The sequence below is a fragment of the Eulemur rufifrons genome, chromosome 29 (genome assembly GCF_041146395.1).
Source record: "Eulemur rufifrons isolate Redbay chromosome 29, OSU_ERuf_1, whole genome shotgun sequence".
In the NCBI taxonomy this organism is placed as follows: Eukaryota; Metazoa; Chordata; class Mammalia; order Primates; family Lemuridae; genus Eulemur; species Eulemur rufifrons.
In genome coordinates, this window is record NC_091011.1 from 21860977 (window position 1) to 21873441 (window position 12465).

General features: G+C 41.2%; 1 protein-coding gene across 1 annotated transcript in view; it reads left to right on the forward strand.

Annotated features, from left to right (window-relative positions):
• Positions 1 to 12465, forward strand: part of PDE1C (phosphodiesterase 1C) — a 485677-nt gene that overhangs the window by 141168 nt on the left and 332044 nt on the right. The window lies entirely within an intron of this gene.

Below are 12465 nucleotides of genomic sequence, written 5' to 3' on the forward strand. Positions count from 1 at the left end.
GAGAGTAGGAGCCTTGCTCATATGGGAATCCCCATCTCTGTCCATCTCATTTGCTTTTTTTCAGTGTGGATGTTCTAGCTGGTAGGAAGTGACACAGTTGATGGGAGGAGGGGTAGGGATGGATGGTCAGGAAGCTGTCAGCTAAACCTGAGGCACCGCTCTGTTGTCCTTCATTCAATAAGCAGTTGCATCCCATGCAATACCCGTGTAATTAGCTTCTCCGGTTCCATTGTCCCCAGCTGTTACTTTGGCTCAGGTCCTTGGCACCTCTTACCTTCCTACCAGAGTAGCCTTCTAACTGACCTTTCTGCCTTTAGAATCTGTTCATCCAATTCATCCTACATTTTGCCATCACAGTTATCTTTTTACAACAGATTCTACTGTTTAACAACCTTTAGTGGCTCCCCATTGCCTCCAACATCTGTGCTCAACTGAGGCATTGGGAGACATTGTTGAAGTCAAGTAATTTGTTACTACTAATAATTAGAGAGCAGAAGTCTGTGAATAATTTATTCTCTTTTTGTTTTACTCTTGAAAAACCAATTAGAGCAAGGTTCACCGTATCATTGTTGCTTGGTGTGGGAGAGTAAGGGTGGAATTAGAACTAATTCATGGAAAAATCTCGAATAATCCCCGGATATGCCTGTAGGCGGTGTCAATCATCATTTATGTTGTGGGGAGAATAGTTGAGAACCAGTAGCCTGAAGAATAAAATCCACACTCCTTTGCATCACCAAAGGGATCTGTGATCTGGCTCCCGTTTTCTTTTGCTCCTCCCCTCCCGCGCCTCACCACTCCTGCCGTCCCTACACCCTGTGCCCCTGCGCTGTTCCTCAACCACAGCTGGTGCAGGGACATTTGTTTCCTACCCAACATGCGTCTTTCCCTCCTGTGGTAACCACAGCCAGGGTGCCCTTAAAGGAAGCTCTGTCCCCTACTTTCAGCCCACAGAGTTTGGGTGAGGTTGACCCCATCTCCAGCCCCTCGGAATGAGCCCTGTGTCCCATGACTGGCCAGAAGTACAGGATTCTTCTAACCACAGTGATGGGCTGGAGATGGGCAGATGCTTCTGGCTGGACTAATGAGAAACAATCTGTGCTTTTGCAGGAATTATTGGGAAAGTGGTGCTCTCTTTCCACTAAGGCTGTCAAGCTGGTAGGATGCGTGTCTGGGGCTGCCAGGAAAAGCCTACCTGAGTATGAAGCTGATGCAGAAGAGAAGGACTCTGAGAGATAGAGGGGCACAATGTCTTGGTGGCATCATTTGAGCCCCTGGATCCAACTGAAGCCAGATAAGGCTTGGTTTTATGAGCTGAAATAGTGTCTGTCTGTCTATTTCTCTCTCTCACTTAAGTCAGTGTGAGTTCCTTTTCTGTCACCTCAAATCATGAGTCCAACATACTGGACTCCTTATCATTTCCAACCATGGCAAGCCCTTTATGCGTGTGTGTTTTTGATCACGGCCCAGAATGCCCATCTCCACCTCTCAGCCCAGCAGTATTCTATTTATCTGTCCAGGTCAGCCATCCCTGGTGCCTTTCCACCCTACCCGGGCAGAATGTGTCTCCCCTCTGTGTTTCTGTAGCCCAGAGTCACACACATCATTGCACTTTGTCTCGTAGTCAGCTACACATACACTGGAATTTCTGACTCCTTACTTATAGGATAATTAATTTCAGATACTTTTTTAATTTAAATTTATATCCCTAATACTTTGCACAACTTCTGTGAATAGACGATTAATATTTGTTAAACCAAATAGTAAAGAAAGGAAAAGAAAAGAAAAAGTGCATTTTGCCCTTTAAAATGTGAATCTTGGGCTTGGGCTCTCGGTAAAGGAAGATGGGAACAACTTGTTAAATAACAAGTTAAACTTATTTAATCTCTTTTCCTGGGAACTGTTTGTACTTGACAGCTGCAAAATATATGGTAGCCCCTAGACAGGAGGAATTTAGCACAACACATGGGAATGGCAAGAAGAGAGGCTCAAGCCATGATCCCATCTGAGTTATATAAAGTCACCATCAGTGACACACATCCTGCACAGCAGATGGGATGTCCCTTCCTGGAAAGTCTCTCAGGACACTACACTAGGTCAGGCTGTCCCCACTGGACTACTGCAGTAGTCTTCTCACGGGGCTCCCTGTTTCATCCTGCATGTGGGGTCAGAATGATTCCTCAGGTCAGCTCTGCTCCTATCACACTCTTGCTTACCAAACTTAAGTACCCAAGGGATCTCTTTAAAGCATCACCTAAGACTCACCATGGTATGGCCTGAACTTTCTTTCACAGACTCATTTTGTGGTCCTCTCATTCTTCCCCGTGGTGTTCTAGCTACAGTGAACTAGCTGCCAGCCCCCACTGATGTCCAGGCCCTGCTGCTACTGTCTCGGCAGTTCTCTTAGGGAGATCTCTCCACTCGGAATGTTCAGTTCCCAACTGTGCAAGACCAAAAGCTGTCATGTTTTGAGGCCACAGACTAATGCCACTTTCTCCCTGAAGCTATCAGTTGAACTGACCTCTCCACACTCCGAACTGCCCTAGAATGTTTTGGCCCTGAGAGTTATTTGTATATATATGTTCTGCATATATATAGGCAGGCTAGCTGCTAGAACAGATAACCTTCGGGTCTCAGTGGCTTTATTCTCACTGGCTCACTGTCCTGTGCAGCTCAAGCATCCCTTCTCCATGGCCACCTCCAGGCAGGGACTCAGGAATCTGGGCATCTTCCCTAATGTGGCTTTGCTATCTTAGAGGCCTTAGTTTCCGTGTCTGGAGAGTAGGAGAGAGAGAGAGGATGGTGGATGGTGTGAGATGTTTTAGATGCTAGAATGGGAAGTGGCCCATGTTATTTCCACCTACACACCACTGGCCGGAACTGAGTCATATGGTCCTGGTCTAAAAGCAAGGAGGGCTGGGAAATTAAGTTTTTTTGGTGGGCTCTAGACAAGGAAGTTGGATCGGTAAACATCTGGCCAGTCACTTCCACCTCCCTCCTGGAGAAGTTTGTCCCTACATTTCTGCACCCTCTGGCAGCAATGAGCAAAGTCCCCTAAGCACATCAGGCAGCAGTGAAGCCGACACCTGTGCACGGGCAGCACTGTGCTCACTGCGTTTTGTTACTTCAGTGTTGCTTCCTTGCTCCTGAGCAGGGACAAAACCTCCTTGGGTGCCTTTGCCCCCACATCTCCTCTGCTCCCTTCTTTCCCTTCCTGGTCCTCCTTTTCCGCCTCCTCCCCCCACTTTCTCCCTCTCGTCTTTTTCTTTACCTTCTTCTCCTCCTCTTCCTCTCTCTGCCTTTCCTTCTTCTCTTCCTTCTCTACCACCTTCTCTTTCTTCTCTCTATATTTTCCCTCTTTATTCTTTAAATTTTTCCTATTCCCTTTGCCTTCTCATAATCTACTTTTTATTTTCACCCAAAACCCAACTGCAAAAGGCCCAAGTGCACAGAGTCATGGATGGATGTGTGTGTGGTCCTGGACAGGTAGAAAAGAGGACAGCCATTCTAATCCCTTCCATTCTTTTGTTGTGGGATGGGGAAGGAGGTATTAAATAAACTTTTAAAAATTTTTTAGTTTTATTTTTTTAGAGACAGGGTCTTGCTCTGTCTCCCAGGAGTGCAGTGGCATCATCATAGCTCATAGCGACCTCTAACTCCTGGGTTCATGCCATCCTCCTGCCTCAGCCTCCCGAGAAGCTGGGACTATAGGCACATGCTCCCAGGCCTGGTTAATTTTTTTTTAAAGTTTTTTTGTAGACAGGGTCTTGCTATGTTGCCTGGGCTGGTCTTGAACTCCTGGCCGGAAACAATCCTCCGACTTTGGCCTCCCAAAGTTCTGGGATTGTAGGCATGAGCCACTGTACCTGGCCTAAATAAACTTTTTATTGGGAAATAATTTTAAATTTACAGAAAAACTGCAAAGATACAGAGTGTCTCACCCAGTTTCTCCTCATTTGGTTGTCAGGAAGATAGCTTTGAGGCCAAGATTTATGTCCACCTTTCAGGCTTAAGTTTATTTAGGAACTTTATACCTCTTACCACCTGTGCAGGACCACATACACATCCCTTTGCCCAGTTTCTCCTAATGTTAACATCTTACATTTCTGTGGTACCTTTGTCAACACTGAGAAGCCAACATCACGTACATGGCTATTAAACCTCAGACTTTATTCAGATTTTTCCCATTTTTCTACCAATGCCTTTTTTCTGTTCTAGGATCCCATCTAAGGTACCACGCTGCATGTGGTTGTCCTGGTTTTTTAAATTTCCTCTGTTCTGTGACCGTTTCTCAGTCTGTCTGTTTTTGGATGACCTTGACAGTTTTGAGGAGTACTGATCAGATATTGTCCCTCTGTTTGGGTTTGCTTGATATTTTTCTCATGATTAGTTTGGGGTTATAGGTTCTTGGGAGAAAGACCGCAGAGGTGAAGTTCTCTCCTCATCACATCATATCAGGGGGTGTGTAATATCCACATGACATAACTTACTTTATTAGACTCGATCACTTGATTAGGGTAGTGTTTGCCAACTTTCTCCACTTTAAAGTTTCTGTTTTCCCCTTTCCATGCTCTTATTCACTGGGTACCAGTCACTAAGTCCAGCCTACACCCACGGGGGATGGGACTAAGCTCCACCTCCTGGAAGCAGAAATAGCTACTTATTTTAGAACATCCTATTCTTTTTGCTTCCCCATTTAAATGCTTTTACAGTTCCTAAATAGACTCGAGCCTGAAAGGCGGACATAAATCTTGGCCTCAAAGCTATCTTCCTGACAACCAAATGAGGAGCCTTGCAAATTTTTATTCCACAGGTAAGAGACAGAGTCCATCCTGAGGAATCAAAACAAAGCAAGTGAAGGAACCAATTAGCATATAATCATTCTGTGAAGTCGCACACCTTGGAGTTGGCTAATAATGGCAACATGCCGCAGAATTCCCTCACTGCCTGCGGTATACATGAGTGCACATGCTTGCTATTGGGTGGAAGGGGTGGAGTGGCTTTTCAGAACGACTCCCAGCCTTTGTGGCAGACTGAGATGCTGAGATGCACTGTTGGCTGGTAAGGGAATTGGGCAGGATGTGTGTTTTGCCCTGTGACAGCCCCAATCATACCCTACCTCGCCAGCTTCATGCGTCAGGCGAGTCAGAGAGGGACCCGCAGCGTGTCTGATAGGAGGTAGAGTTTCCGGCTTCAAAGCCTGCTTTCTCAGCTGTCAGGAGAAGTGTGAAGGGAATGCTTTTGAAATAAAAATTGAAATGAATCACAGCTTTAATTGTTTTCCATTTATAATCATAGTTGGGTGAGATCATTCGACGGATCACTTTATTCTACACGTGAGAATCCACAGATGATGTGACAAGTAATGCAGCTGAGTACAGAAAACAGGCCACTTTAAGACTTTTCTGCTAATTCACCTGCTGTTTGGGAGGCACAGTTGCAAGACGTAGGAGCTGGAGGACAAGTAGGGGGGTTTTGGCGCCAAGCGCATCTGAGTTTCAACCTTGACACTGCCGTTTATTAGTCAAGTAACCTTTGCAACTTCATCTCTCCTGAGTCTCAGATTTCTCAGCTGCAAAATGGAGTTAATGAAATTTTCTTTGGTTGGTTGTTGCAAGAATTAAATGAGATGATGCCCGTTAAGTTCCTGTCTAGCACTTAATAGATGACAGCTGCATCAGAATGCTTTTTGCACAAGTAACAGAAAATCCAACCCAAAGTGGCCAAAAGAATATTTATATTATCTCACATGACTAGAAGAATTAGTAGCAGGATGACTCCAGGATGGATTGGTGCAGAAACTCAACACTGTCGTTAAATATCTGGGTTCCTTCCATCTTTCTGCTCTGTCATCCTCAGCCCTATGGGTCAGTTCTCAGACTAGCTGTCCTCACAGTCACAATATGGCTGTTGAAGTTCCAAGCATCAGGTTCATAGGTGACTAGCTCCAAAGGAAGATGAGGTGTCTCTTCCAGTGTCTTTCTTCAGAGTAAGGAACTCATTTTCAAAAGCAAACCCACCCCACCGTTCCGTCTCCAGCTGACTACTTTTTGTGGCTCGTTGGCTTAAATTAAATCACAGGTTAGTGTCTAAATCATGGGCCACCAAAATTGGTTTAAACCAATCAAGATCCATTCCTGAGGCAAAGGTTGGTCTAGCCTCCTCTGATGCAATGGCTATACTTTTACCGGGAAAAAAAAAATCTGGATTCTGTTAAGAAGGAGGAGCATCTGAATATGTTGGACCTTTTGCAGCTATAGCAAACAAGGTACTAAGATAATTCATGAGACTGGTTATTGGCCTAATTGATTAAAATTAGATATTTCTTTCTCCCTTTTAAATTTGTTGTTTGGTTCATTTTTAACATTGTAGAATCTCAGAGTTTGAAGGACTCTCAGAAAGCATGTCTAAAGAATGATTGAATCACCCCCTCTTCTCGAATCCCCACCAGGATAGAGGAGTTTCTCCATGAGGCATGGCTGAATGGTTTCTGGTGAACCAACCCTGTCTGATTATTTACACTGAAACTAATTGAAGTTAAATAAAACTACAAATTCACTTCCTCAGTTGTACTAGGCACATTTCAAGTGCTCAGCAGCCATGTGCGGCTAGTCACTACTGTGTTGGACAGTGCAGATTATATAACATTTCTACCAGTGCGGAAAGTTCTGCTGTGCATTAGAACTGCTCTCAGTTACCCTTCAGAACTTTCCAGTTTTAAGATTATGAGGAAGTGAGAGACTCAGGACTAGACATGCCTATGGATGGATTTAATAATTTTGATGGGTAAATTGATTGGTTAAAAAAACCCCAAAATTATTTATGGGTCAACATTTAGAAATTCTTACCCTAAGTTATTTGTCAGTTTATCTCTATAAACTGGAATTAATGATTCTCAATGTGCCTACATTTTTAATGTGAGTTTTAATTAATTGGTAATTAATTTTATTATATTTATTACTCATCAATGCCCACAAACCTCAGCTCTTGGTTACTCAGGGAGTAATGGTCCCGGACCTTATCGTTTTCTCTCTTGTCTTGATCTGCCCAGTGTTCTATGTTTCCCAGATGTCAACACCTTCATCAGCCAGAAGATGGGGAAAGGAGTATGTACTAAATTCAGATAGTGAACTATGACAGCTTGTCAGTGCCTTGGGTGAAGGTTTGGTGGTTGAACATTGGTTCACATAAGGAGGTGGGAGGATATGTTGATTTAATTATGTACTTGTATTATTAATAATAGTACCTTGTATTGGCATATCCCTTTCACATTTGTTATTCCATACAACAAACCTCTAAGTTATTGTATTATCCCCATTTTCCAGACAAAAAAAGAGACTAGGTTTACCTCTGTGTGGTACTTTAGTTTTGGGTAAATTTTTTTAATAAGATAAGAATTTGGGTCAATAAAATTCTCACTGAATATACACAGCATGTGTTTTAAAGGTTATAAAACTAGAATTTGAACCCAGGACTCCTGATTCAAAATTCAGTGCTGTTTATATTATCTCTGGCTGCTTTCCTTTGTTCTCTGCTGTACCTTTGTACTTTACTCCTTTGCCAGAGATAACTGACAAATGGCCATGGTACACTGTCATAGAAGTTGTAAAATACAAAATAAATGGAGTCCCCAGTACTTAAGTAATCCTGGGAAAATTTGGGGATCTTGACATAAAAGGTATGCTAAATTATGACACGATTTCCTTGATCAGTCAGAGCTGCAAACACTTATGGACCAATGCAAGCCTCCTACTTACTCTAAGTAACCATTTCCACGTACACACTGGGATGACGTCAAAGAGAATTGGAAGGTGGGACGAGGGGAGGGTGAATTGACTGGATAGACACATCTCTCTTCTCTCATGTATTCTCTGTTAATAGTGTTTCCAGGCAGGAAGCACTCTTTCAGCTGATGTAGACAGAACTTGTATAATAGGTCGAGTGAAGTGGATAACAAATATCGAAGTGAAAAATGATTATTGGCTCTTTTCATTATTTAATCTGGTGATGAATGGCCTTGGTCACCTTCTCTTCTGCGCTTCTCCAGGGGATGGAGGAGATACAACAGCTGGCAATGAGACCATCCTCACGCTGTTGATTATTCTATTTTAGGGCCTTGATTTGAATGTGGTTGCTAATCAGCTTTTTTCCAGGCAGTCTCCACGTTGCTTTTTAATAATGGTGACACCTAAGCAAAGCATATGACTGGGATTAATTTGATTGTGTTGCCCAGAAAATGGAGCATGGACTCAAAAGGTGCTGCAGTTGCACAGCCCTTGATGAACTGGGTGACTTTGGGGTTTTTCCTAATGGAGAGTGAAGATGGGAAGTGCTGAGGCTGGGGGTGTATCTTGGTCTATTTTTAGATTGCTGTTATTGCTTCTTACGCATCTTTGCTTGCAGCATGAAACCTGGTTTCTGGAAGCAAATTTCCCCTTACAATATATCTTGTGTTTAGTATTTTGTAGGGTCTTTATTGAACCAGACCCTTACTTTGTAAAAACAGTGTTACATTCTCATGCTCCATCCTGGATTATTACATACAGGGATAAAAGGAATGATGACTGAATGACTGAATGGATACATGACTTTGTAAGGGTGAATACATAAAGAAAATGCAATGCTGTATAAATGCTGGGTTTTAAAAAAAACCCTCCTGTGTGTAATTATGTTCTTCTTTTCCATTAAGGACTGCTAAATAAACAACACCAAACTACTTCAATTAAACAAGTGAACTCTGCGTGTCTTTCCACATGAAGGCAACTTTTTGGGAAAGGAGGCAGACATTTTAGATTCCGTTAGGCCCAGACACTGCCTCTGCTTAATTACTATGCTGTATAGATTTATCCTGGTAGCAAGAACTGAGCTAAAGCCACCTCAGCACGGATTGACATTTCAGCAGCTCTGGCCTTGCTGCTATTGGTACATGCCTGTTTTGGCCCTTCTCTCTTTATAACTAAATATGCATTTTTATTGGAAACAATCGTTTGGTAAAGTATAAAATCCAAGGGAGGAGTAACATTGAGCCATTTTGGACCAATTCATTCTTTCAGCAAATAATGTATTTGGCATTTTCCTATGTGCTTCACATTTCTGAGCACAGGGGAAGCAAAGATAGATAAATGAATTAGGGTGAGGTTGGTGGGGTTGACCATAGAGGGCTATCTGTGCTTCCTTCAGCATGTCCTCCCATTTTTTTATAATGAATTTTTAAAAATTTTTTAAATATTCAAGTAACATAAAGATTATATATACTTGAGAAATGCAACATGATGATTTGATATATGTATACATTGTGTAATGATTGCCACAGTCAAATTAATACATCTTTCACCACCCATGCTCTATATTAGATCCTCTGAACTTTGTTCATCTTACAATGTAAAGTTTGTACCCTTTGACAAATATCTCCCGATTTTCCCCAACCCCAGCTCCTGGTAGCCACTGTTCTGCTTTCTGGCTCTGTTGAGTTCAACTTTTTTAGATTCCATGCATAAATGAGATTATACAATATTTGTCTTTCTGTGTCTGGCTTATTTCACTAACATAATATCTTCCAGATTCATACATATTGTTGCAAATAGCACAATTCTCTTCTTTTTGTGGCTAAATAATATTCCATTATATGTGTGTATGTGTGTGTTTGTGTGTATACGCTACATTTTCTTTATCCATTCATCCATCGATGGACACTTAGGTTGTTTGCTAAGTGTCCACCTTACATTCCCACCAACACCACACTCTGGCCAACACTTCTCTCTTGTCTTTTTGATAATAGCCATCCTAACAGATGTGAGGTGACATCCCATTGTGGTTTTGATTTTCATTTCATTGATGATTAGTGATGTTGAGCAGCTTTTATTATACCTATTGGCCATTTGTATATCTTCTTTGGAAAAATGTCTATTTAGGCCCCTTGCCAATTTTTAAATTGGGTTATTTATATTTTTGCTATTGAGTTGTGTGATTTTTTAAATATATTTTGGCTATTTTCCCCTTGTCAGATATATGATTTGCAAATATTTTCTCTCATTTCATATCTCTTTTTCATTTTGTTGATTTGTCCTTGAGAAGTCTCACTTTACATCATCACTGTCCCAAGAGATTTTTTTAAAGTATTCTTTCCAACAACCTATAGGACCCATCATGAAAGGAGTTTGGGTAAACAAAGTTTTCTCTATTTATTACATTTCCCTTGACGTTTTAATGTTGCTTCTCGATTGGCATGTTGGGGAATAGCACCCAGGAAGTCTTTGTTTCTCTTTTTTATCTTCTTTTCTTTTCTCAGCCTCTTCTTACTGTACTTTTTTCTCTACCCCTTCATTGAGACTGCTCTCGTCTGGGTTTCCACTGATTCCCATGCTGTCAAATCTTATTGCCATTTTTTTGCCTCATCTAACTTGATCCATGCTACTACATGCTGCACAGTTAACCACTTTCTTCTTCTTAAAACACTTTTACTCTTGGCCAATGTAATCATCACATTCTCCTACTTTTTTTTTTTTGTACCTCATTGGCTATTCCTTCTCAGTCTCCTTTACTGGCTCTTCTTTTTGACCTCTCCATTGTAGAGGATTCTAGGGCTTAGTCTTGGGCCTCTTCTCTATCCTTATCTTAGGTGATTTTATCTGCCCCAGGTCTTCATCTTTTGCTTCAACCCTAGACATTAGAATGTGTGTAGGTGTAGTTTTCTTGAACAAATTCTTCTGGGGTTTTCTGAACTTCTTTAATCCATAAATTTTTATCTTTCATCAACTTTGGAAGTTTTGGCCACCTTTTGCTATTCTTTTTTCCGACCAATTTCTTTTTTCTTTTTCTTTCTTTTTTTCTTTTCTTCTTTTATTTTTTTTTTTGAGACAGAGTCTCACTCTGTTGCCTGGGCTAGAGTGCCCTGGTGTCAGCCTAGCTCACAGCAACCTCAAACTCCTGGGCTCAAGTGATCCTCCTGCCTCAGCCCCAAGTAGCTGGACCACAGGTACGTACCACAACACCCAGCTAATTTTTCTATTTTTAGTAGAGACAGGGTCTTGCTCTTGCTGAGGCTGGTCTCAAACTCCTGAGCTCAAGTGATCATCCCACCTTGGCCTCCTTGAGTGCTAAGATTACAGGTGTGAGCCACCATGCCTGGCCATGACCAATTTCTTTATCTTCTCCTTTTGGGACCTCGTCTGCCTTATGATAGACCTTTTAAAATTTCCCACGGGTCCCTGAGGCTCTTTTAATTTGTTTCAATATTTTTCCTTCCATTCGTCAGAGTAGATGATTTCTATGATATTTATTTTCAAATTCACTGAATCATTCCTTTGTCATCTTCTTTATGATGTTAAGTCCATTGGGGAATTTAAAATTTCAGATATAGTATTATTCAATTATAAAATTTTGTTCCTTTTTATATTTTCTATTTATTGGGTGAGATTTCCTATCTTTTCATTCATTATGAGCATGTTTTCTTTTACTTCAATAAGCATGGTTATAACAGGTGCTATCAAGTCATTATCTAGTAATACTAACGTTTTGGGTTATCTTAAGGTTGACCTATTGAGAATGGGACACATTTTCCTGGCTCTTCATATATATCCTGGATATTGTGAACATTATGTTGTAGAGACTCTAGATTTTGTTACATTGCCCCACAGAGGCAGATTTAGCAGGCAATTAACTTGATTTATAGTCTGACTATAAACTGTAATGCCTGTGGTGGGTGGGTGGTGTCTCAGATCTCATTTCAGTTCTTTAAGTCTTAGCTGCAAGCGAAGGGATCAGCCAGACATTTCGAGTAAATTTATATGCTGAATTGGGATACACCAGTCTTCTTCTGTGGTTCTTTCAGCCAAAAAGATGGCAGGCTTTCCCTTGGTGTTTTTTTTCACTGTTCTTTCCCCTACTACTGTGATAGCCCTCAGAGTGAATGTACAAAATAGGGGGATTTACCTTGTACTAGTGACTTGCTTTTAGCTTTAATGTCCTCCAAAATCTTTCTGGCTTTGTTTAATCTCCAGAGCCTACAGGAACTTGCTTTTTAAATTCTATTTGGAGTTTACAGCTGTTGTTTGCTAAGGATCAGTTTGTTAGGTATACACTCCTCTATGTCAGAAGAAGATATAGCTCATGTGTTTAAATACTGTATATATGCCAGTGACTGCAAAATTTATATCTTTTGCCCATCCCACCTGGACCTTCAGCCCTGACCTTTGAGCTCCAGATTCAAACATTCAACTTTTTATTTAATATTTCTATTGGATGTTGAATAGGAATCTCAGATTTCATATATTCAAACCAGAACTTGTAATTTCTTTCCCAAATCTTATCTCTCTTAATATTTTCCATCTTAGTAAATGACAGCATTCCTCACTCCACTTTTCAAATAAAAAATAAAAACTAAGGAGTTATTCTTGATTTTTTTCTCATAAATCCCACATCTAGTCTAATGCCAAGTTCTCACTAGTCTTGATTCTAAAATATATCTTG